Source organism: Nipponia nippon, unplaced genomic scaffold (assembly GCF_047370975.1).
Source record: "Nipponia nippon isolate SJK-2023a ecotype South Korea unplaced genomic scaffold, ASM4737097v1 scaffold_7, whole genome shotgun sequence".
Classification (NCBI taxonomy): domain Eukaryota; kingdom Metazoa; phylum Chordata; class Aves; order Pelecaniformes; family Threskiornithidae; genus Nipponia; species Nipponia nippon.
Window position 1 is genome coordinate 49,740,318 of NW_028262391.1, and position 23,019 is coordinate 49,763,336.

Here is a 23,019-nt window from a genome sequence, read left to right on the forward strand (position 1 = left end):
GTTAACGGTTGGACTCGATGATCTTAAGGGTCTCTTCCGACCTTAATGATTCTATGATTCTATGATTTTTTCTTAATATCAGATATATTGTCTTTCCTTGGTAAATGCAATCAGGTGCTTGAGAGAAGAATGCAGTGATGTGCCTTAAGGGGATTATTTTTCTACAGTCCACCTAGTTCTCACATCTGTCCTTCACCGCAGATTTGGGACAGCAGCGCATCCCTAGTCATACATTGAAAAGTAGTGGGATTTGTCAGAGTGCTCTCACTTGCTCATAAGAAAGAGAGACTTCATTTGGCCAGCAAACAGTCTTGTTCTCGAGACAATTCCTCTTTCTGCCATTTCCATCCTCACCTTCAACTTCATCCATTTCTGGGACAAAGCAATGCAAAATACAAAGAATTGTGTCACATCAGGAGCGTAAGATTTGGGAAAATATTTTTCCTAGTTTAGATTTTAGGAATATATGATCTTAGAAATGAATTTTCCAGTTAAATAAAGAAGCTTGCCTCCTGTGAACAGAATAAAATTTGTGTAATTTGACAAAACATCACCACAGTGAAATCTGAGATATAATAGTGCTGCGAGTCTTAAGTGAAAAATATTATTTGCTCACATTTTGAATACCTACTGATAAATGGTTTATAAAAGAGTAATAAATGACTAATGTGTGCTTTAATAAATGATTCATCAATTCCTATAGAGACCTGTAAGTGAATAGGTTGCTTGTCACCATGATTTATGATGACTTCCAGCACTGTCTTCTGATTCAGTTGTGCTACCCACTGGGGTAAAACAGCCCCTGGAGTACAATATGTATCTCCGTCTGCTCATGGTTCAAAGAGGATATGAGACTTTCAGAGCACCATCTGGAGAGATTTATTTTTCAGCTCAGGCTGTTGAGAAACACGCTTGTAGCTTTGAGAGTCTGTGTCTTGATTCTTGGTATTGGCTAAATCATATTAAGGACCAAATACTGAGCTAAAAGCACTCCTCCTGGCTCTCTTTTCCATACTTCTTTTACAAATATTTCTCTCTTAGACATGATACTGTTACTTTCCATGGTAGACATACCTTACCGACAGACCAGATCTGTCCATTCAGTTTGCACTTTTAAAAGCAACAACTAATCTCACCTCCTCTTCTTCTGTGATCTGAAAGTCAACCCTGGTCCTTTTTACCTTGTCTTACAGGGAAAATGGTGCCCTTTGGGACTCCTAATTAATCTTAGTCCTTTCTCTGTGGATCTTGCCAGTGAGCTGGACCCTACCTTTGGACACTAACAATTCTGCTAATGGTAGATGATTCCCCGGCAACTCCCTCCTCCAGACTCTTAGATCTGATTTGGAGAAATCACTAGTGAGGACCACAGTTGTGTGCAAAACTCAGCAAGAGAGTGCTGTCCTTTGACTAACACACAGATCAGGAGCATGGCCAGGTTATCAGTCGTCTTTCACTTTTCTGTTGAGACGGAAGTCAGCGTGTAAACCCGACTGAACAGAGGCAAAAGACCAGCAGGAGCTGCCAGCGTGGCTCAGCAAGGTGGTGAGAACAAGCTGAGTTGGCTTTTTCCCATTTCACATACCATTCTCTCATGCTGGATGTTGGAAGGCCAGACGACTGAGCTGAGGTACTTGAGCAGCAATAAGCAGATCTGAATAGATGAGAAGAAGCTGTTGCCAGGTTAATAGTTAAGAAACAGAGCTGTACTATGGCCTAAATGTTGTGGTAACCAGTCTTAAATTCTAGCAGCCTGTTCAAATTGGAGGAAACTGTCTCCAGTACTGCTTTGTGATGAGAAATAGTTTTGTGGAATGGATAAAACCATTTTAGGAAAATCACATGAACAAAACACATATTGGAATTTCCATTTGGCTCCCATTTTTGGACTATGAGACAATTTACATGCAGAGATAGCAGAATTCATACAGAAATTCAACAGAGCAGGACAAATCCTCTACAGCTGTTAGTAAACTTTGGCATAAAGAACAGCTTCATGATGGCTAGGGTTCATCAGAGATGAGCTCTTTGGCCATCCTTGTTTTTTCTAGAGCTGTAAATACAGCTAGCAAGGCTTCTGAAGCATATCTTACCCTTCAGAAACCCCCTACACTAGATAAATATTTGCACTGGCCTTTTCATTCAGCTTTACTTCCACTTCATACTCTTGTAGCAGTTCACTAACAGAGTTGACGTATCTGAAGCTCCAGGTGCCCAAAAGCCTCCTTGAAAACAAATGAAAGACATTACCTGGTATACTTTTCACATGTGAAAGGCAGAATTCAAAGATAATTTCTCTGGTCATGGAAAATAGAGGAAATGGGATCAAGGCAGGATTGCTATTCCTATGTCATCCTTGTAAGACATCTGTTTCACCTGTTCTTAAAACATCCAGAGACCAAAAATCAAAAGGCTCCTAAGTCTGCTCCTGCACCAATCTTAACAATGAAAATTTCTGCATAGCCTGATCTGAATTTCCTTTGCTAGAACTTAAAATCATTACATCTTCTGTTATCCTCATAGATATGGAGGACAGATTATGTCTTTTTTATTCTTGTATAATCAGGACCATGCATGAAGAAGACAACTGTGCAACTCAGGATATATTGTCTATTTCTTAAAATAAGTAAATAACTCTTGTGTTAAGTCTGTGATACGCTTTTTCCCACAAATATTAACCTAGCAGTTTTGGTGAAAACGGAAGACATCAAGTTGTCCCATAACTGGCTCATGTTCTTTCATGTTTAAGATGAGGCAAAGATGTAGATGTATATGTGTTTCTACTAGAGTCCATTTGCAAAATATCTATTAATTTAGAGAGTATCTATTAGTCAAATGAAAAGCTATTTGTTAAACCCATATGAAAGGAAACAAGCATCTAAGTAGTGACAAATATTTTATTTTCTAAATGAAGACTGTAAGCATTCTGTTCACACTGCAAAAATAACACAATATTTGAAATTTTCAGTAAAGTTCTATTAACTGTACCATTTCTTCATGGTTAATAATTGGTCACTACTCTCAGTTGTCTTAAAGTCCAAGGCATTCAGAATTTTCTTAGTTGTCATGAGCTGCAGAACGGATTTTCAAAGTCACATAAGCAGTTTGGGAATCTAAGTATCTGAATAACATAGGCATTTAGACCTCTTTTTTTTTTTTCCGCAATAATTTTAGGTGTCAAAGATAAAAAAGAAGAGCTTATTGGACTTAAAAAATAGGTGTAAAGACATCTAATTCCCACTAGAGTTTAAAAAGCTGTTTTTTAGGAGCATAGATTGCTTTGACTCCCAGTGCAATTAGGATCCCAAATGTCTGTCTATCTTCTAAACCTAATCACTTTCAAATAACTTGGAAAAATGCCTGTGATCAAGAGGAATGTTTGTTAATATTTGTGAGTTGTGTTGTGGTGGTACCAAACAAAGAACATCTGGAAGGCTTATTTAAACAATCTGGCTATCTGGATAATGAAATTACCTTTTTGTTATTTTTTTTCTTCTTCTTCAATATTGTGTGTCAGTTCTTATCAGAATTAGCTGGTTTGAGGTTTCTCATGTGAAGAGAAATGCTCAGCACCACTCAGGACTGCATTACCAATGACCTTAAAAACAAATACTCTGCTGTAGCATTACAAGTAAGAATAGAATCATTGTAGAGAGAGAAAGAAAAACAAATATACTTGTGCTGTGCATTGACTGAAATAGAGGACTGTTCAGCAAAAAACATGGTTTGGAAGACCACTGTTTCCTGTACTCATCCAGATTCATACTGTGTGCATGATAATTTGTATTCATGTGGCTTTGAGCAAGCTATCTGCATAACCAGTGTAAGCACTTTGTTCAAGAACTTCTGCAAAATATGTTTAACACCGAGTCCATCCACTTATCACATAATTAGAGCTGGATACACTGCATAGCAGTAGGCAGCAGACTTCCACATTTATCTTTGCTTGTGAGGAGTGAGTTCATTGCTTTGTTTCTCTCCACCAAGGTCATGAAATACATGAAGTTGTCTATTTAATCTCCAGATAAACACATTTCAGTGGTACATAAAACAACAGAGTGCCTGCTTTATAATCTGAAAGCAGCTGAGAAACACTTGTGTAAGTACAGGAAAGATTCTATGAATAGAAATGATCATTCAAACAGTGTGAAATTGGGGAGGAACACAAAGGCACTTCACTGCTTCTCCAGATCTGATTTTTTCCCAGCATTCTTGCTCTCCAAGTCAGCTCACATAGTAAACTTGTATTTTTGCCAGTCCTTTTCTTTTCTCTTTTCTCATTTTCTGTGTTGCTTTCCTGCCCTTTGTTTAGTTTCCTTGATTTGTTATGATCAGCTGATCTGAGCAGTCCTGATGCAAACTTCTGTGTGAGTCTTTGCCTTTTGCAACCCTTTGGTTATGCTTGGAAGGTCAGCAGCAACTCAGTGGTAATAACAGCAATTCTCACTACAGCTGGTAAATTCTCACCACAAAACCATTCCAATGCTGACTATCCTCTGAAGACTTCTTCCATCTGCTTCTGCTAACAGCAAATATCCAAACACTGCGAGCAACAAAAAAGCCATAAACCCACAATTTATTGCTCTCTTCTACAAGAAGTGAAGGTTAATATGCTTCCTCAATGTGGTCTATGAAGTGTGAACTTTACCATAGATATTAAGGTCTGAATTACAAAGCAAACAGTAGCAGTAAGAGTTTTGACTACATCTAGCACAAATACGTTTGGGTAAGTAACCGGATAGTACAAATTAAAGAAGGAAGGCTCAAACAAAGGCTCTTGAGAGAAGCACAAGCTAAACAAAGATAATGTAACATCTCCAGACCTAATCTTGGACCACTTATTCAGGGAAGCTGTATAAACATAATTATTAGCAGTCATTGCTAAGAATGGCTATGTGATTTTCCAGTTAAACTTTTTCTCTCCAGCTGGAATTTTGCAATTGCCTTCAAATCAAATTAGGACTGCCTTCTAGAGATTTCAATTTTAATGTAAATTTTAAAATTGGAGTGTTTTGCCTGAGAAATTAATTTTTTTTTCCTCTGAATGTGCTGCTGGAGCACTCCATGGCAATTTCCTTTAATTTCACTCTTCTCCAAGAGTGGTTTATAGCATGTTGTCCCTCATTATCTGTCCAAGGAGTTCCAGCTTCAACAATGAGTGCAGGCAGGTGACACCCAGGTTTCAAAGAAACTTCACACAATTATTTTCAGATCAAGATGTGAAAGAATGTATCAGTCTCCTCAAACTAACTCTTGGGTTCTGTATTGGGAGACCTCATTTGCCTATGTAACATTCAATTGACTGAAATCCCAAGTTCTGTGTGGAAACACTGGTTTCCATACCTGGTAGTCATTGCAGAGTGGTTCCTAAATCACCATTATCTCACTGAGCCTAGACAGTATGTAAATTGGTGGGCAGGTAGCGGGGAAGAGATGACGAGGTATTACCTCTGTGGTGCAGCCAGCAAAAATTCTGTGGCTTGAAGGGACTTTTATTTTATGTACAGTTACAATTCCTCACATGTGGAATCTTAACAGAAATACCAAGAACTCTAAATCTCCTTGTCTGACACAGCACAGCTGATTTGAGGAGTAATAAATAGAGGAATTGTTAGATGTGTAGCAAAATATCACTCTAATCCCATGAGTTAAGAAACCCACACTGTTAATATGCCTCTAGCATCTGTAGGAGTTCTATTTTAAAAGTAGAATTAAACAAGATAACACACTATAGATCTTAACATATTCAATTTGCACCAGACAAAACCCTATTTAATAGCAATTACACAATATGTGTGAGCTGGTATCATAGTTGCAGTTTATATGAGCAGAAGTGATTTATAAAGCTGAAGTATATTCATACAAAAATAATAGTTATATGACTGCTTAGGTCATTCCACTAGAGTGGAATGAGTTTTGTGATCAGTTTATCAATTTCTTCAATGACAAGTGAGATTTTAAGAATTTTGTCAGCAACACTAAAACTGATTTGGCTACTGCAAAATTTGCTAACCATCTGTGCATACGAATCAAAATGTCAGGATTATTTAGACAAAATATCTTTTTTCCTTCTGCTCTGAAACATTAAAATAGTGAACCGATAAAAATCAACATGCTAAAAGGAGCTGTACATTTATTCAAGTAAAATTGTTAGTAAGTGTCTATGAAAGAGACTCATTTGGAAAGCAATAAAATTCTATAGGGCTGATCATCTTTTGAACTCACTGGAATGAAAACGGTGTTGATACATTTAAGAAAAGAACAGATTAGGGGATTCATGCAGAATTCTTTGCAGTTATAGTCTCTGTTGAGGAAAATGGTTCAAGAGTGTAATTTATTCATATCCTTGTACTTTCTACTTTGGCTTATTTCCAGGACTTGTTTGCCTTAGAGTCCCAGATGCTTATTTGCTTAAAGGGTAGCCCTTTCTCTACCCGGCTGTCTAACAGTCACTTAATATTTATTTGTTTTTACAAATGTTTTCCCCTGTGTTCCTAGTCCATATGTCACAAGAAAAGGTATAATCCCAACACTACACAGAGTACTGATGGTATCCTCGCTTTCCCATTCTAGGCTTTGACCCCATTATGAAAATCCTTGAATCCCAGTTGGTAACCTGACCCTATGTTTTCCTCTGACACTTTTGCTCTATGGCCAGTCCTTTTGAGTTTGTGTTCTAACTTCTATTCTCCTCTTCTACTAAGCTTTTATAGAAATGTTTTTGTTCACTTCTCTGCATATTGTGGAAGATTTCTTCCAGCTACTTACTTGTCTAGTCTTCTTGATATTGAATTTGCCCAGTGCTGAAATTTATCGTTGTCTTTTTGCATCATCCTTCAAAATCCCCTCTGCCTGCTTCAGCATTCATGACTTTTTTAAAAACAAAACAAAACTCCTCGAACCAACCAAACAGAAAACTCTTGGTCTTTCTCCCTTTCAAGCCTACTATCTAGTCAGTAGCCTGTGAGGAACTTTCTCTGAATTTTAATAATTAATTTTTCCTTCCTCTCCAAACTCCTTGAGCCTGTCATTTGACTCTCAGAGCCTGAACATCTAGCATCCCCTAAATGCCTCTCTGCTCCTGTTTCTAGATCCTGCTTCAGATCTACCAAGACTAATTTCAGTGATGTATCCATTGACTCCTTTTTGCCGCGTGTGACATCCCTTTTCTCTCTGTTCTTATTTTCATCACTTTCTCCACTCTTTTTATATGAAAAACTCTTCTTCTAGTATTTCATAAAAAGCTATGTTTCTGACCTTTGTCATCTCAGGATGGGACCTACAAGAAAGATGGGGATACTCTTTTTAGCAAGGCCTGCTGCAACAGGACAAGGGGTGATGGTTTTAAACTAAAGGAGGGTAGATTTAGACTGAACACAAGGAAAAAAGTTTTCACGTTGAGGGTGGTGAAACACTGGAAAGGGATGCTCCATCCTTGGAAACATTCAAGGTCAGGTTGGATGGGGCTCTGAGCAACCTGATCTAGTTGAAGATGTCCCTGCTCATTGCAGGGGGGTTGGACTAGATGGCCTTTAAAGGTCCCTTCCATCCCAACGCATTCTATGATTCTATGATCCTCTTTCTGTCCCCATGATTTTGCTCCTTTAGTATTATTTCTGGAAGATCTTCCTCTTTCCATTCCATGATGCTGTTCCCCAGTGAACTCTTCTTCATCCCCTCACTGCCTGCTTCCCTTGGGAACCACCTTTCTGTTTTCATGTCTTAAACTGAATGTTTGATTATGACTCGCAAAAGTCCATGTACACTCTTTGCCTGCCTTCTATAAATCGAGTACCATCACTGTCTGCTTTCACACATCATCTCATTTTTTTCTTTTATGCTTTATTTCCTCCTCCTCAGCTCATTTGTTTTGACCGCCTTCCGTCACTGAGGCCAACAGTGCCCATACGTTATGTAGTACTGTCAGATGTTCTTAGATCAATGATTTTTCTTCATTTGGAAGACTGATGGTAAGGAGAGTGCTGCTGTCCTCAACAAGTTTAAAGGGTTGAAAGCAATCTTTTAGTTCAAAAAAAGTTTGAGAAATCTAAGGAGTTATGTGAGAAACTTTCAAAAGATACATAAGAAAAATCAATCCTGCTAAATACACTTAAAGCTAAACCAACAGTTGTCTTTTGCTGAAATAATATCAAGGAAAAAGATTTATCTATAGTATTGATATTCTTAGCTGCCTGTATCCAAGCTATGGCTCCCATCCAAACGGAGTGCTCCATGGAGATGTGAATGTAGGATTAGACTATAATGTAAATCTGGATTTTATACATACGCATATCTGTGTACATAAATACACAGGCCCACAGATGTTTACCTACCTAAACTGAGGACCAGATGTTTTATTGTCCTAAAATTTCATTTTCTAATATGGATTGAAACAAAAATGAAATTTGGTTTGGTTTTACTTGTCTGCTTGAAAATAACACAACTAGCATTTGGAAACAGAACACTGTACCTGATTAATTGATTCAGTGTTGAACTAAGCTAAGAAAAAAGTGTATGTTTGAAGACAAATGAAGGGCATGCTTTCTAAGTTAGCAGCTCTGACCTTTTCAAGTTTTCCGTCTTAAATAATAATTGAAGCCATGAGTAAATAAATTCAACTTTGCCTGCAGATGTTGAACTCTTTAATGTCCTTTTACTCTAACGTAGCCACTGCCTGATATTAATGGCAGAAACAGTTTTATCATGCCCCATGCTGGGGCTGACTGGCAGTCTCTAGGAACTGTTTTCTTTCCTCCAGCCATATGATTAAAATGCAGTTCCAATCAATAAATCTGTACAGTTTCTGTCGATGGTAAGTGTTTGCCTAGGGGTCTTCTGTGTCCCAGAGGTATTTCTTTTCTTCAGTTCTTCTGTATTCACGAGAGAACCAAATTACAATAAGTCTTGTTTACCTAGACTGCCTGTTGAGATTGTTTTTGGACTGCCTGCTGGAACTGGAGTGAGCAATAAGGAGCACACGAACACACTCGCATGCTGGTAGATATAGATATAGATGTTAGCAGTAAGGTACCTCTTTAGGCAATATTGGGTTCCAGCATAGCCTCTGTGAAGTCTTTGCTTTAGGAAGATTAAATATTTAAGCATGCATTCTTGTCTCATTTGGCATGTTAGTGGGAAACAGTGTAGGGTGGATTACAAAAAAAGGTCTCGGATTCTGACATCTGATTTCAGCTGAACTTCAGCACTTTTCAAGGATGTCAGGGTTGCCTATTTTCCCTTTTCTTGAACGAGGATTATCTCAGTTGATCAATGAGGCAATATGTGAGCAACTAATCAGTTTCAGATTCTCTTTACTCTAGTAGCAATTGCTTTAATGCAATCGATTAAAAGGGAATTTTAATGATATTACTAATTGTGCTTTTAAAGGAAACATGAAAGCTGTTATTGAACACTTAATTTATTATTTCCCATGGTGATCAGTTTAGAAAATCAAAATATAAGCTTTTAAAATGTGACATCCCCTGCAGTCTCACTTGTTTATTTCTTAAATTTGTATGTCAGCTTTGTAAATAATGGTAAAATAGAAACAATGAAGCAATTGTATTCAGCTCGTAACTTTTTCCATTTCTCATTTTCGTGTTAAGGGAGATGTAAGAGAAAGGTAATATTTCTGCCTGAATTCAGCAGACAGTAGTACATGTTTCCATGCACACATACAGCCAAGAAAAACACTAGTTTGTTTCTTTAAAAGACTACTTTCAAAGGGAAGTACTAGACTGTAGCTGCCTATAAATGCAAACATTAGGTACTAGTCAGCAGAAATAAATGCATTTGGCTACATGTTGCACATCTGAATTATTTATTCAGAACTAATAAGCATGGTTTGTCAACACTTGCACAGAGGGTTATCTGTGTTACGTAGTAAAGCTGTTGTAATGTCTTTCCTGGACTAATTTGTAAGTATTCAGGAAGCACCTTATTCACTTTAAAATGCCCAGCATCCAGACTATAGGTTGAAGCTCACTTAGTCCATAAATTTATTTTTCTTAAATTCGTAAAGTATGGGCAGAATTACAAATGTTAATGCTACTATTATAGGATCATAATTTAAAAATACCAGCATTCTCAAAGGTCTCCAGCAATGTGTCATTTCCTTGCTTTATTAAAATGAATGAACAGATGTACAATTTATTTCTGCTGAACTATCATCTAAATTCATAAGCTATTTCTCATGTGTCTGAAACCCGTGTTGGTTTCCCATTTTCTTTGCCTTAAAAAAAAAAAAAAAAAAAAATTACACTCTCACATTTATCACTCTGGGGATATAAACGAGAAGTATACTCTCCACTTCATTCACTTTAGTCTAATATCCTCAATACAATTTAAATCCCATCTCTTCAAGGCTATTCAGCAAAACCTAGGCACTGGAACACCCAGGATCTGATTGGAAAACTCCCTTGCCATCTACATTGAAGATTGGCAGGTGGACTCTGAGGACAATATCTGTTCTTTCTGACAGAATGAGGTGGCACACAGCTGCATTTAATCTCTTTGGTTGGCATTTATGATGCTAGTGGAGGCTATGCAATTTCTTAGCAACAAGTTGGGAAAAACCAAGGAAGGGACAAATAATGACTGGTAAGTGGGAGAGGTGAGAAGGTTGGGTGTAATTGTACTGAAATTCGCAGCTAAGGAACAGACACCTGCTGGCCCCGACCACTCGTGAAGATGTGTTCTATTTGTCTTGTGGCAGCCTAGAAGCATGCCAGGTGCTCCCTGGAAGTGATAAACAAACAAAACAAGACAATGCAGAGATTAGATGGAATAAAATTATGGAGGCTTAAAAGCGCATGAAACAGACACGTTGCCATGGAAAAAAATGAGTATAAAAATCCCAGACAGTGTGCACTCAGCCTATTGTCATTCTTATTTGTTGGCAAGGTTTGTGAGCAATGTAAGGGTGATATTTTGCACTAGTTCCATGTGAGGAATGAGTGGATAATATGCCCTAGGGGTTCTGGCAGCATTTCTTCTGTAAACCCTATTTCTAAGGGTTTATATTGTAAGTAAGCCGTAAAAATTTTTGATGGTTTTAAGTTGACAACAGAATTCTCAGGCTCAGATTGTGGTTTTTTAGGTTTTGTTTTTTTTTTTTTTCTCTCCGATAAAAATCACTTTGGCAAAGAGAGTAGTGGAACAGAATGTGAATCAATCTGCTTTCTTCATTTCATAGCTTCTCTGGAATTTAAATGCAGGCCTTTAAATACCTCTTTGCCAGACAATTCAGGAAAATGATGAAGTAATGGTTGAGATTTGTAAAAAAGCATGGTTTTCTTCAGAAACCTTTTCTTCAGTGGCGGGAGCAGTTTGTCCCTGTGGAACTGCTAGGAAAGAGTTGTTAATTCACTAGTAAGAATGGAGGAGTTGTAACTGGAGCAGGTATTTTTTTATAGTGGCCACGTTGCAGACAGTCTCAAAACAATTAAATTTGGGTATCTAGTTCTGCCATTCTTGTTCCCTTTTAATCCTTCCCCAAGCTGAGATCATAATTATTTTTCTCTCCCCTTTCCTTACATTTTGTTACCAAAAGAGAATATGACCATCTAGGAAAGCGAATGCTAGAGGCATAATTTTCATCTTTTATCTGCAGTAGGGAGGGCAAGTATGATTTTGCAGTTACACCCTGTATCTCTAGCTGCCAGCACCAAATTCACCGTAATGGAGAGCCTTTTATGATGGGGAGTTTGAGACTGGAATCACAGTTGGGGGACTCCTTCCTATCACTTGTTTTTGGGCAGAGAAAAAAAATTTTTTTGGCAATCCAGTGAGCTTCATGGAAGTTAATGAGCACCACGGACCTTAAAAATGTTAAAAAGCTATGCAAAAGTGTTTAGTTCCCCTTTCTGTTCTGTATAGATTCTTGGATTTGGGCTTATCATGAAATCTGCAGGGGAAAGGTTCTCAAGATATCCTCAAGTCCCTCCCTTCTGTTTGTATAATTTCCGGTATTTGCTTATTTTCCCTTCAAGAACTTTGAAGATACAGTCTCTGTGATCTGCCAGCAATCTACTACAGTACCTCAGGTACCCTGCTAGTAGCAAGTTTTTCCTCATCTCTGATGAGAATTTTCCTTGCCTCCACTGAAGCCCATTGCTTCTTGGCCTTGTCCGCTATGAAGGTGACACATAGACAATCCTTTCGTCTACAACAGCCCTGTGTGCATTCGCTAGGCAGATTTGTTCAAGACCATGAGCTTTAGACATCTGCCTCTCCAATTGCTCTTTGCTTTCCATGCTGTGGAAATCGGGTGCTATAATACAGCCGGGGCTGCCCAGTGCTGAGCAGATGGAAGAATTCCTGCTTCTGTCTTGCATGCGGTACTACTTCTTACACATCTCAACACAGTTTTGCTGTTTTCACAACATTAAACTGCCTTTATTGTCCACAATTCTTTTCCAGAAGCAGAGCAAGCGACAAAACTAACATCTGCTATATGTGGTTTCTTCTTCTTTCATCCTCACCACAGGAGAAGAGTGTATATATTTTGAGCATTTTGATGTGATGGGGTTTTGCTGCTGTTTGTTTTCTTCTATGCATGTGGTTTTGTGATTAAGATGGAGAATTTGATTGTATTATTTGAGTGTGTTATTTTTATTTGCTTTGGGTTTTGTTATGGAACAGACTGAGGATATTTCATACGCAAATGAGAGTCTATAAGCACTGGATAGGGAGCTTTATGTCCCATTTAGGCACACTTGTGATCTTCTCCACGTCTTTCTGCTAATACACCTAACTTCTGACCTGCAATTATCCTGCAGTTCCTATTTTGGGTTTCTCTTAAGGCAAGGGATTCTGACAGCTATGTCAGATTTTGTGCCGTGGGCAAATGTACACAGGGGATTAGGAGGAGATTCACCAATTCCAGAGTTAGTTCAGAGCGAGTTTCATTAAGAGAATGTTTTATAACCATATAGCATTTTTCATACCAAAGAACCCCAAAGGAACATAAAGAAAATGGATCCTCTCCATGGGCAAGCAGAAGATTAAATTGCAACTTTCTGCTGCTTGCAGGGAAAATGGAGGTGTAAGACTTCATTTCCTTTAATAAAGAATCATACTCAGGAAAGTTGCTTTAATTTCTAAAGAAGCATTGCAAATAATAGCTAACCCTGGTGTTGTATTGTTACACTCAAAATCTTGTTGATGGGCAAAGGGGACCCCTGCCTTATATATAAAGCTAAGAATTTATTGTTAGTAAAATTGAAAATTTGTCCAAGTCCATCCTAATCCAAGATTTAATCCAGACTGAATTACTGTAGAAAAAAAATATAATCCTTCTATTCAGAATAATTTTCAATAGTGGCAATATGACAGTTACAAATTTCTTGTACACATACTTCTTGGCTTCTACCCCTTTTCCTGCTGTTAGTCTCACCATTTCCTGGTTCCTCTGGGTCGTAAAGTTGGTGGTTTCATTCCAGTGTTTGTGGTAAGGGTGTTATGGCAAGTTGTCAGCACCTGGAGTCTTATGTCAGGACAAGCGTGATGCTCATGTTGATCACTTCTTCTTCCTCCCGTTAGGATCGTTTGGGGTAATTTTTATGTATTTGCTAACATGCTTTTACATGGTGCTTTATCTTCATTGGTCTGAAGCTCCATGTCACATCCATTTACTATACATGATGTCTTTTATATTTGTTAGACCCTTTTTCTTTATTGCCCCTAAAATCAGTTTTGTCCAGCTCCAGGTCTGCATTTCTTTAACTAAACATTGGTGAGTTGTTTATAGCCATGGGGCCTCCAGTGTCAAGTCTGTGCCTCGTGTCTTGTTATCCCGTGACTGTACCTCTCTGTACTGCATCCTGTGTCACCACTTCCCAAGGCCTCTTTTATCATACAAGGCCTGTATTTCTCTGTACTACATCACTGTGTGAGAGTTATGAAACTTCGGTGGTACTGTACAAAGATAAACAAGTAAAAATAAAGTAGCCAAATACTGTTACAGTGCAACCAAGTAAACCAAAGCTGCGGGCAGGTCAAGGAAAGTTCAGGCAGAGCAAGCCTGACAAACCTCCATCAGGTTTGACGCCTTGCAAACTGAAAACATGGCCTGTTACTAGCAGTAGCAATACCATATTACAGAGCTACACAGTTAATGTATCATTCTGTATTTTCTAGGCTGTAGTCAGCACTTAACGATTGGGACAGCACTTGGGTCCCATACGTAGCAGAAAGAAGTTTAAGTATCGTGGCTTGTGCAGACTTTGTGCAACTGTGGCCCCATGTCTTGATTGATGTGTAAGTGGGTGAGTGATGTGCACTGACTCATTTTGAAGTATAATGAAAGCTCTCAATCATCGTTAGTCCGCTGAAGCTGTGATAACCAACCCATCTCTGGGTCAGAAGGCAAAGTCAGTGGCTGTGGCAGTAGCCTCGGGTCTCAGAGTAAAGAATATCTGTGTATCAGCAGACTCAGGATTGTTATATAGGATGCAAAACTAACTAGCAGGAGCCAAACTGAGCTGCTGGGCATTTGTATTCATGTGAGAAGTGCCTTGAGGCTTTCAGGGAGTAGTAAGAGGTCCCTTTTTATATTTCATCCCAGACATAGTACTTGCTGCCTCAGGTGACTGACGCACAGTGCCGGCATCTTTAATGAGCTCCCCCAAAATCCATCTGAGCACACACAAGGGTGCTGGGCTGTCTGAATGTAGGACTGTGGCATATCACAAGTGATCAAAGTCTCTCTGCTTATAAGACAAATGAAGTGGTACTCAGCTAAACAATATTAAAAATCTGCCAAAAGTAAAAGAAGAGCTAAAATCTGGCAGTGGCAAGAGGGACAAATGGAGAGAACCAAGAGGACTTTTCTGAGCCGCTTTTCTGAGTGTGTAACCAGGAAAACCACAACTGATCTACGGAAGCGTGTGCATGTGTCTGTGAGAAAGGTTATTATACAGGTTAATACAGGCAGCTCTTCTTCCTCTGGTTTTTCTTTCCCCCTCCAATCTCAATGCCCCTGACTTTATGAGTGAAAATATCACAAGTAATTGAAGTTGCAAACCCCAGCAGAATATTAAATTAGAAATTAAGCAAAAATGCTCATCAATTGGAGCACAGAAATCCTGGGCAAATTTTCTAATGCAGTGGTACAGCAATTGGAATATTTTTTTTTCCCAACTGCTTCACTAACTGAATTGAATGAATTAAATGCATTCTGTGGTGCTAGCTAACCTCTGACCCCAGTTACTCAGGATAATCAGGGGGGTAATCAGCCTGCCGTGATCTGAGCTCCAAAGGAACAAGAATATTGTAAGGTTCAGGGAGCCTATGCTGGCATTAATGAGACGTCATCAGGGTTTGATTATAAATCCTAAAGACCACTAAACTGATACAACATGGTTTAATTCACTAAAAATTAGGTATCTACATATTAATCACCAAGCTGAATATCTGAAAGTGATTGCTTTTCTAGTAAGTGAAGTCAGGTGTCAACACTTTGGAATGTCCCACAGTTTAGTAATAAATATAATGATCAGCATCAGCACAAAAGTAGCATTAGCCAGATTAAAAAAGATTTTGTTCTAACCTCAGATAGATTTTTTTCTTCTTGTTGGAACTTGCAGCTCCATTGAAATTGTTCCTCATGTTTATACTCTAATTATGAGCCTACTCAGAAGCAAGAAATAGTATATGTTTCAAGCTACCTGCAAGCACAGCATTTTTCTCCCTTCCGAGGGGAGAAAGAGTGGCTGCTTACAGTGTATCATACTGCTGTGTACAGAAATTAAGTGATATTTATTGTCCCTTAAAATGATTTCCCCTAGAACTGTCAAGATCAGTTGAAAAATCTGAATCTAGAAATGTGTGTTAGGATCCAATTAATTGCTAGTGTACTTGCTTGCTCTCCTTGGGAAGAGTTCAGTGTGGCAATTTTGATGCAGATATATTGGCATATTATGTAGAGATTTGCTACAGAAGAAGGGGAAGCAGTCTTAAGAGAGAGGAATAGCACAGTTCCTTAATAAACTAATTTTCTTCATACATGTCCTGATTTAATGAGCATTGAACCCTGTGGAAAAGCCCTTTTGATATATACCAATGATAATACCGAATGCTTATTTATCTTATTGGTGTCACCTGTATTTCCTGGGAATTGCCTTTATTTGCATTAGAAATTTGGTCTGCTTGGAATTGGAGGACTTATGCTGCTGCTCAAGGATTTCCAAGCATACCACAGCATTAGCTGTGAGCAGGATGAAGGAATTGTATGAATTCTGGACATCCCAGCAAGAGTCAGCCCTAGTGATTGCTTGCTGCATAGGTGCATTGGACTTTCTGCTCCTAGCCAGACTGACCATGGAGTACGTTTGTGCTAGGTGTGATGCTTCTCACCTTCCATCAACGTATTACAGCGATGGCCTTCACAGGCACAATAACCATGATGTGCCACTGGGACAGGCCACATTTGCTGTTCATGTTCAGGTAATCTCTGCAGCCCATACAAGGTAGGTCTGACAGGCTTGATTCACTGTATACAGACGTCATGGTGTGCATGCACATCTTTCTGTCCAAAGCACAGGTGTAGTGCCTTGGTCTGTCTTGACCTCCCTCCTAATTCTTGGTGCTCAGACACATAAACTGAGGAGCACTGCCATCAAACTCATAGTCAATCACATTCTCTAAGTAGCTTAGAAAGAATTCAGTATCAGGATATATAAAAATCCTTAGTTCATTCTTTATCCTCCTTATTAATAAAAAGGACCAAATGGTTACTTCTCTGTTTACAGCAAAACATATCCAGCTGAGGCTGCAACAGTGTTTGTGTGCAAGAAGGCTGTCTGTAGAGTGAATGTATGGTTAGGAAAACATAAATTACAAGTAAGAAAATGAAAGGGCCCTGAATGTTCCCTCTGTGACATTCTAGACAGGAAATAAGCACACAATGGGCACTTACAAAAGGAAGGTTTCATTTTCCTTTATTACAAATATTTTCTTTTCAAGAAAAGATGAAATGAGCATTGGCAAAAGGAGCTGGGCAGTGGGAAACGGAGACCATGGGTATCCTTAAAGCAGGAAGCAATAAATCCATTTAGCCTACCTTTGCTTTTCTCCTGACCTTCTCCACATCTGTGCAGTGCCAAACCATACATCTGTTGCTCCATGCTTCAGTCACTGCTCAGCACTGTATGTCTCAATATATGCTTAAATCTTGTATGTTTTCAAAGCAGGCCACCCCAGCTGCAAGTGAACTCCTCTCAAACTGCCTTTTGAAACCTCCCATCACAGTGCTATATGGGGAGGCTCAGATCACTCCGTAGTCATTAGTCAAATAGGTTGCATTAATTTCTGTTATTCTTTCTTCTTGACTTCGGGAAAACAATTTTTCTGTGCTAATAGGGTTGGAGACCCCAGGACCTCGTTGTTCCCTATCAGGGTAATGAGAGCACTGTGCTTACCTGGATGTTCAAGATACGATAAAGATTTTTCTGCTATGGGAGGAAAACAGAAAAGGAAAGACACCATTAATCATGAAAGTTCACCTATGTCTATGATCTCTAAATGATTCTTCTTGTATCATAGCTTTTTGATATAGCAGTAATATTTATGTTCAATGAATGTTGTGCAAACGGGATGTAGGCTAGATAATTTGAGAAAAAAATAATGTATATCCAGTAGAAGAAACTATGTGCAGTAGACTTCATTCATCACTTTGTCAGCAGACTTGGAAGACTTATTGTGTTCGGATAGATTGAAATATGGACTGTTCAGCCCAAATTCTTCTTTCCCCACCCAGTTTTCCACAGAAAACAGAAAGCTGACTAGAGATTCCATTTTTTAAATTCAGACAAATTCTGTGTCACTGCAGATAATACTGCCTGTAAACTTCCATCTGTACCTCCTGCCTCCACTGGAACAGTGTGAAACCTTGCAGAGTTCTTATCTGCTTCCAAAAAAGAGTTTTCAAACTGGGCTAACTTCAGACAGCTCTTAGCTGGAGGGGCTTTTAAATCTAGGGCATCTCATCCCCATCAGTTGGCACAACCTAAAATGCCAGAAGTTTGGGGAATTGATGAAATTCATTGCTAAAATATTCTAGAGATACAAGATGCTTTGAATGCTTTGAGTGGTGCTGCTAGGCACTGCTCACCAAAGACCATGTGAAGAAGTTTAACCACTGTCAAAACATCTGTTGTTGGCAGCATGGGTCGTGATCAGCTGTAAACTGGCACAGTGAATAACTATCTTCCTTGGAAGCAATGTCCTCTCAGGGCAGAAAAAGCAAGATTTCTCATTGGATGCAGATGCTTCTTTTTATCAAAGAGCCCAAAGATTCTGCCATTGAGAAAGTCTCATCTACATTGTAATTTCCACCTCTCTGCAAATACATGTTGGCTTCTTAACCTGGTAAGAGTATGGTTGTCTTGCAATATTAAGGTGCCAAAATATAGTGTTTTCACAAAGTTCTGAAAAGTGTATAAAGGATTTGAAAAGCTCCATGTTAATCTGTGATTTCCTTGGACAGTGCAGCCTTATTTGGAAATACTGCTAAATTGTGACTCAGTTCCATCTACAATTCAATAATCAAATTATATTTAACCTACGTTTTAAACCTGATCTTGAACTAACTGGGTTCCAAAACATTGTGACAGTCACTGTGAAGTTGGTGTCTCTATATAAAAGCTTCTTAGACTAATTTATTATTTCCTTATTTATACACAGTTGAGAGGTAATCATCATCATAATTTTAAACAGAGAACAAATAACCATTGGAGCTGATTGCCAAAGAGTTTAATAATATGCTTATCACTTAGGTTCTTTAAATCTAGAATTGGTGCTTTTTGAGAAAATTGTGCTCAACTTCAAGTTGTCAATATTGATGCTGAGTCACTGGAGATGACTATTCAAAATGTGTGTGGCCAAATATTTAAAACAGCCAACAGCATTACAGAATTAACTTAAATTAGACTATGTGCATTCAAAAAACTGTGAATGCATTTTCTATGTGGTGTTCATGTGAGGCAGGAGAAACACGCAGAAAAAATCACTCCCAGAACAATTTACACCATTTTAGGTAATAATTTCCTGGCTAATAACAGCATCATCTTACAGGGCTTTTTATTTTTTCTTTTTCCCCATCAAGACATGTATAAACCCTTGCTTGTCAGAATGGATTTCTTGGCATTTTATTTTTTCATCAAATGTGTGCATAGTTGTAGCTCATGTCAGTTCTAAGGGCGTGTTTGGTAAAGTACGCAGGAATGTCTTATTCATTGCTAAGTCGTCAAATAATAGAACAGGGGAATAACAGATTTGTGTTAAAAGATAAAAATGTAATAAATCATGAAATTAAGATTTCACAGAACATTCATTCGTAACTGTAGTAGTAGTTATATAAACGAAAAAGATCCCTCTAGAATTTTATCTAGGAAATTTTTGTTGTTTGACCTATTTAGAATGAAGCATTCTTTTTTTTTTAATTTCTTCCATTAGTCTGCTTTTGTATAGCACTAAAAGACAGTTTTCATACATATATGAAAAGAAATCCTGGAAGATATCTTCCTAAAGAGAAGTCGCACAATGCCCTTTTTACTTCCTAAATGTAAACAGGACAATAATTTAGAAATCAGTAGCTTTCATCTACTGAAACTCTTCTCACTGCGCAGCTCCCTCCCCATCAGTACAGAGGCCACATTGCATTTGTTTATACCTGAGAGAAGACTAAAGCCACTAGAGTAGTTTCTCCTTCATTCCTCTAAATCTCCCAGACTTTCTAGCAAATTGACTGGTCTCTGCATATGCATGTTAAAGTTAATGCTATCAAAACAATCTTTCTGTTGTGATAAAATTCCCCTTTTATCTACCACTTTGATGTTCAGAGAGGAATGAATTCATCTGTCCTGCTGTTAAGGAGGATAAATTCCTTGTAATATGAGCAGGTGGCTTCCGCACTTTTTTCTATTAGTAAGGCAGTATCAGTAAGCTCAACCATATATGTTCAGATGTTAATCTTCAGCATCAGAAAAGTTGGTTTGGGTATGAAAAAGTCTGTGCTAAAAATGAAATTTTTACATTTCACAAGGCCTCCTTGTGAAGGAGGCCTTTCACAAGGCATTTCACAAGGCCTCCTTCCCTTCCCTTCCCTCCTGACGGTCATTAGCATAAGTGAGAACTGTGTGGACTGATGGGGGACAAAACCTGTAAAACCTTTCTGCTCCTAAAATGCAGTGGATGAAAGAGAAAGAAAAATCCAGCTAAGTCTATTTAAAGTTCATTTTATTTAAAGACGACATCCAGCATCTTAGAAAGAAGATAGACTTAACACTGGTCTTGATGGGAAGTGCACCGATGAAGAAATAATATGTAGCTGGGTTGGCTGAATACAGCGCAAGTGGCCTCATAAATGTGAAAAGCAGGTGTCTCCCTGGTCCCTAGGCAACGCTGATGCTGTAACAGGTGAATAGGTGTAGTTTGCTCTTTCAAGCTTGGTCAGATCATCATTTTCTATGATGCTGTTGTTTTAAACATAAGGTTTGTTCTACCTGGGGGGAAAGAATCTTTTATAAATAAGAAAATAACATCATTATTTCTTTGAGTTTTTCTCAAAAGTACCTTAAGTGTAGTAAATATTATAGTGACCTTTCATTGTCCTCTGTCTACCTGGAGAAAGAGTATTTGTTTTTCTATGATATGACCATCATTCTAGAAGTGTCCAATGTATTTGTGGGTACTTGATTTATTCTAGAAATAATTGAATGCACCTTGCATTTATAGGTGGAAAAGTGAAAAAAAAAGAATGAATCCTTTCTAAATTATTTATATAGTCTGAAAAAAAAAGAGAGATGTTTGTCTTCCTTCTGAATCTTCAGACAACTGTACTACATTTGATGTATACCCTGGAGGTAACAGGCTTTGAAGCAGGAATTCAACATATGATTAATACATGTTAGAATTATCTTTTTGCCTTCACTCAGTGAGGCCATGAGCTGGGCTGAGAAAGAGTCAAAGTCTAGTGTAAACAAAAGTCTTCAAAACGATTCAGGAAAAGTGACTGTTTTCAAGTATTCTTCACCATCACTTATTTACAGTCCCTGAATGGCTTTTTAGTCTTCTGCAGGCACATAAATGTGAGGATAGGAATACAACATCAGCTCTGAATGGGGTTTCAGCACTGCTGTGGGAGAGAAGCAGTAAGGAAAGTTCTTTAAATTCATTTGTGAATCTTATGAGGATCTTACTCTGTAGATCTTCCAAAGTTTTCTAAGATTTATGGTGTCTGCAAGAGGGATAGGAGGACTCTTTGCATTGCCACTCTGGCAACTTTAGAAGCAACTCTTGCAGCATCCAGCAGGTTATGCGTCCATCCATTTTAGCCTGTTATTTATGCATTCTGTCCCTGCCCTACTCAATCATGAATCCTAATACCTAAAGAGTTCTTGAAGTGATCCAACTAAATCCCAGAGATAGCTTGGCTTCATCACAAGAAAATCACAATGGAAAACTGCTCACAGAGGGACTTGTACCTGGAGCATGGGGAAACAGCCCGATTAATGCTTTCTTGTTTCTTTCTTTGTAGTATTACTAGCACTCCTTAGCAGTACTTTTCCAAGCAGACTGATGAGCAGCAAAATGAGATAAAGTCATGGTGAAACACCCCTTGCCTTTTTTGATCATTTATGATTAATAACAGTGATATTAAGCATCTTTGTGTTTTTCAATAAAAAGGCACAAATTTATAGAGGCTGCAGAAATTGTAGCCATGTTATAGAGAGCAGAATTTAATCTTTGGCCTTCCATTTAGCTAATTAATCGTTTGCATTTGTTGCTGTTGTTGCAGGCTGCAGCATATAGTGGACAAAAATGTTCATTCAGTCTTCCGTTATTGAGCAGTACTTCTATTTTGTAAAGTAACTGGTGTGTGCCTTGCAAGATCACAAGGCATTTACAATACATAGCCTGTGAAATTCCTTCAAAAGTAAAAAGTGAAAATGCATCCAAAATTATTATGGTCAATTTCATATATTCAGAAAGATTTTTTCTAAGCTACAATTGAATTCTTTCTGTAATTGCACTAGGGAGATGGAAGAACATTATGTACTTAGAAAAAATATAGGATAAGCTGAAAGCAACACTTTAAATTAAGAAATAATATAGTGCCTACGAGCCAGCATTATGGCAGTAAGACAATGACAATTACTAAAGACTGTTTAGGTGACTCATAGTTTTAATTTGTGTTTTGCATCTATTTTACACCATCAAATCCTTGTCATGCTATGATAATGCTTTATATTTACATAGTGTCTTTCATCGAAATGGCTTCCAAAGTGCTTCATATGTTGCTTTGTGTACAGCTTACATCAACTTAATCCATTACATTAATACACCTATCTCTGTAGTGAAATACAGCAGCTATTTGTATCCATATAGTAAAGGCTATGCACAGTTTTAAGAGGGAAAATACCTTCAAAATCTGTAGAAGAGATTAGGAAGAATATAAGTTGCAATTTGGCCTGACCACAAAATTGGCAATTAAATTGCTCATGTGGAGAGTTCAGTATAAACTGCGGTTGGTCAGGTCTGCTGTTTTTCATCCCGCCAGGGGCCACCGATAGCAGGCCAGCACATTTGGTCATTGTGCTGAGATGAAAGGTTATTGAAGAATCATCAGTATTGCTTTGTTCGATGCATAAATGTTATGCTAAATATTTCCACCTAGTATTTCACCTGCCCAGTTTGTGAAGTCTGGTGAGCTCCGAGCACCAGATTACTTGGTTTATTGTTAGCCAGCGAGTTGGGCTTTGCGTCCCAGTGAATTCCACAAGAAATATCGATTACTGACATTTATGAGATTCTCATTCCTGATTGCTTGAGATTGCGAACCTTTGTGATCACTTTGACAATTCATTTGTCCTTGGAAATATTCCAGATACAGAGCTATGGAAATACCTTGTTTCCTTAACAAATAAATATTGGCCACTCAGGTACACGCATACTGAATGACAGTGTGCAAAGTAAAAGACACAGACAAAGAGCAAGCAGATTGCAAGAGATTGTATG

At 38.2% G+C, this 23,019-nt stretch overlaps 1 protein-coding gene across 3 annotated transcripts in view; it reads left to right on the plus strand.

Annotated features, from left to right (window-relative positions):
* Positions 1-23,019, plus strand: part of CDH13 (cadherin 13) — a 520,720-nt gene that overhangs the window by 427,589 nt on the left and 70,112 nt on the right. The gene's annotated exons all lie outside the window — the stretch shown is intronic.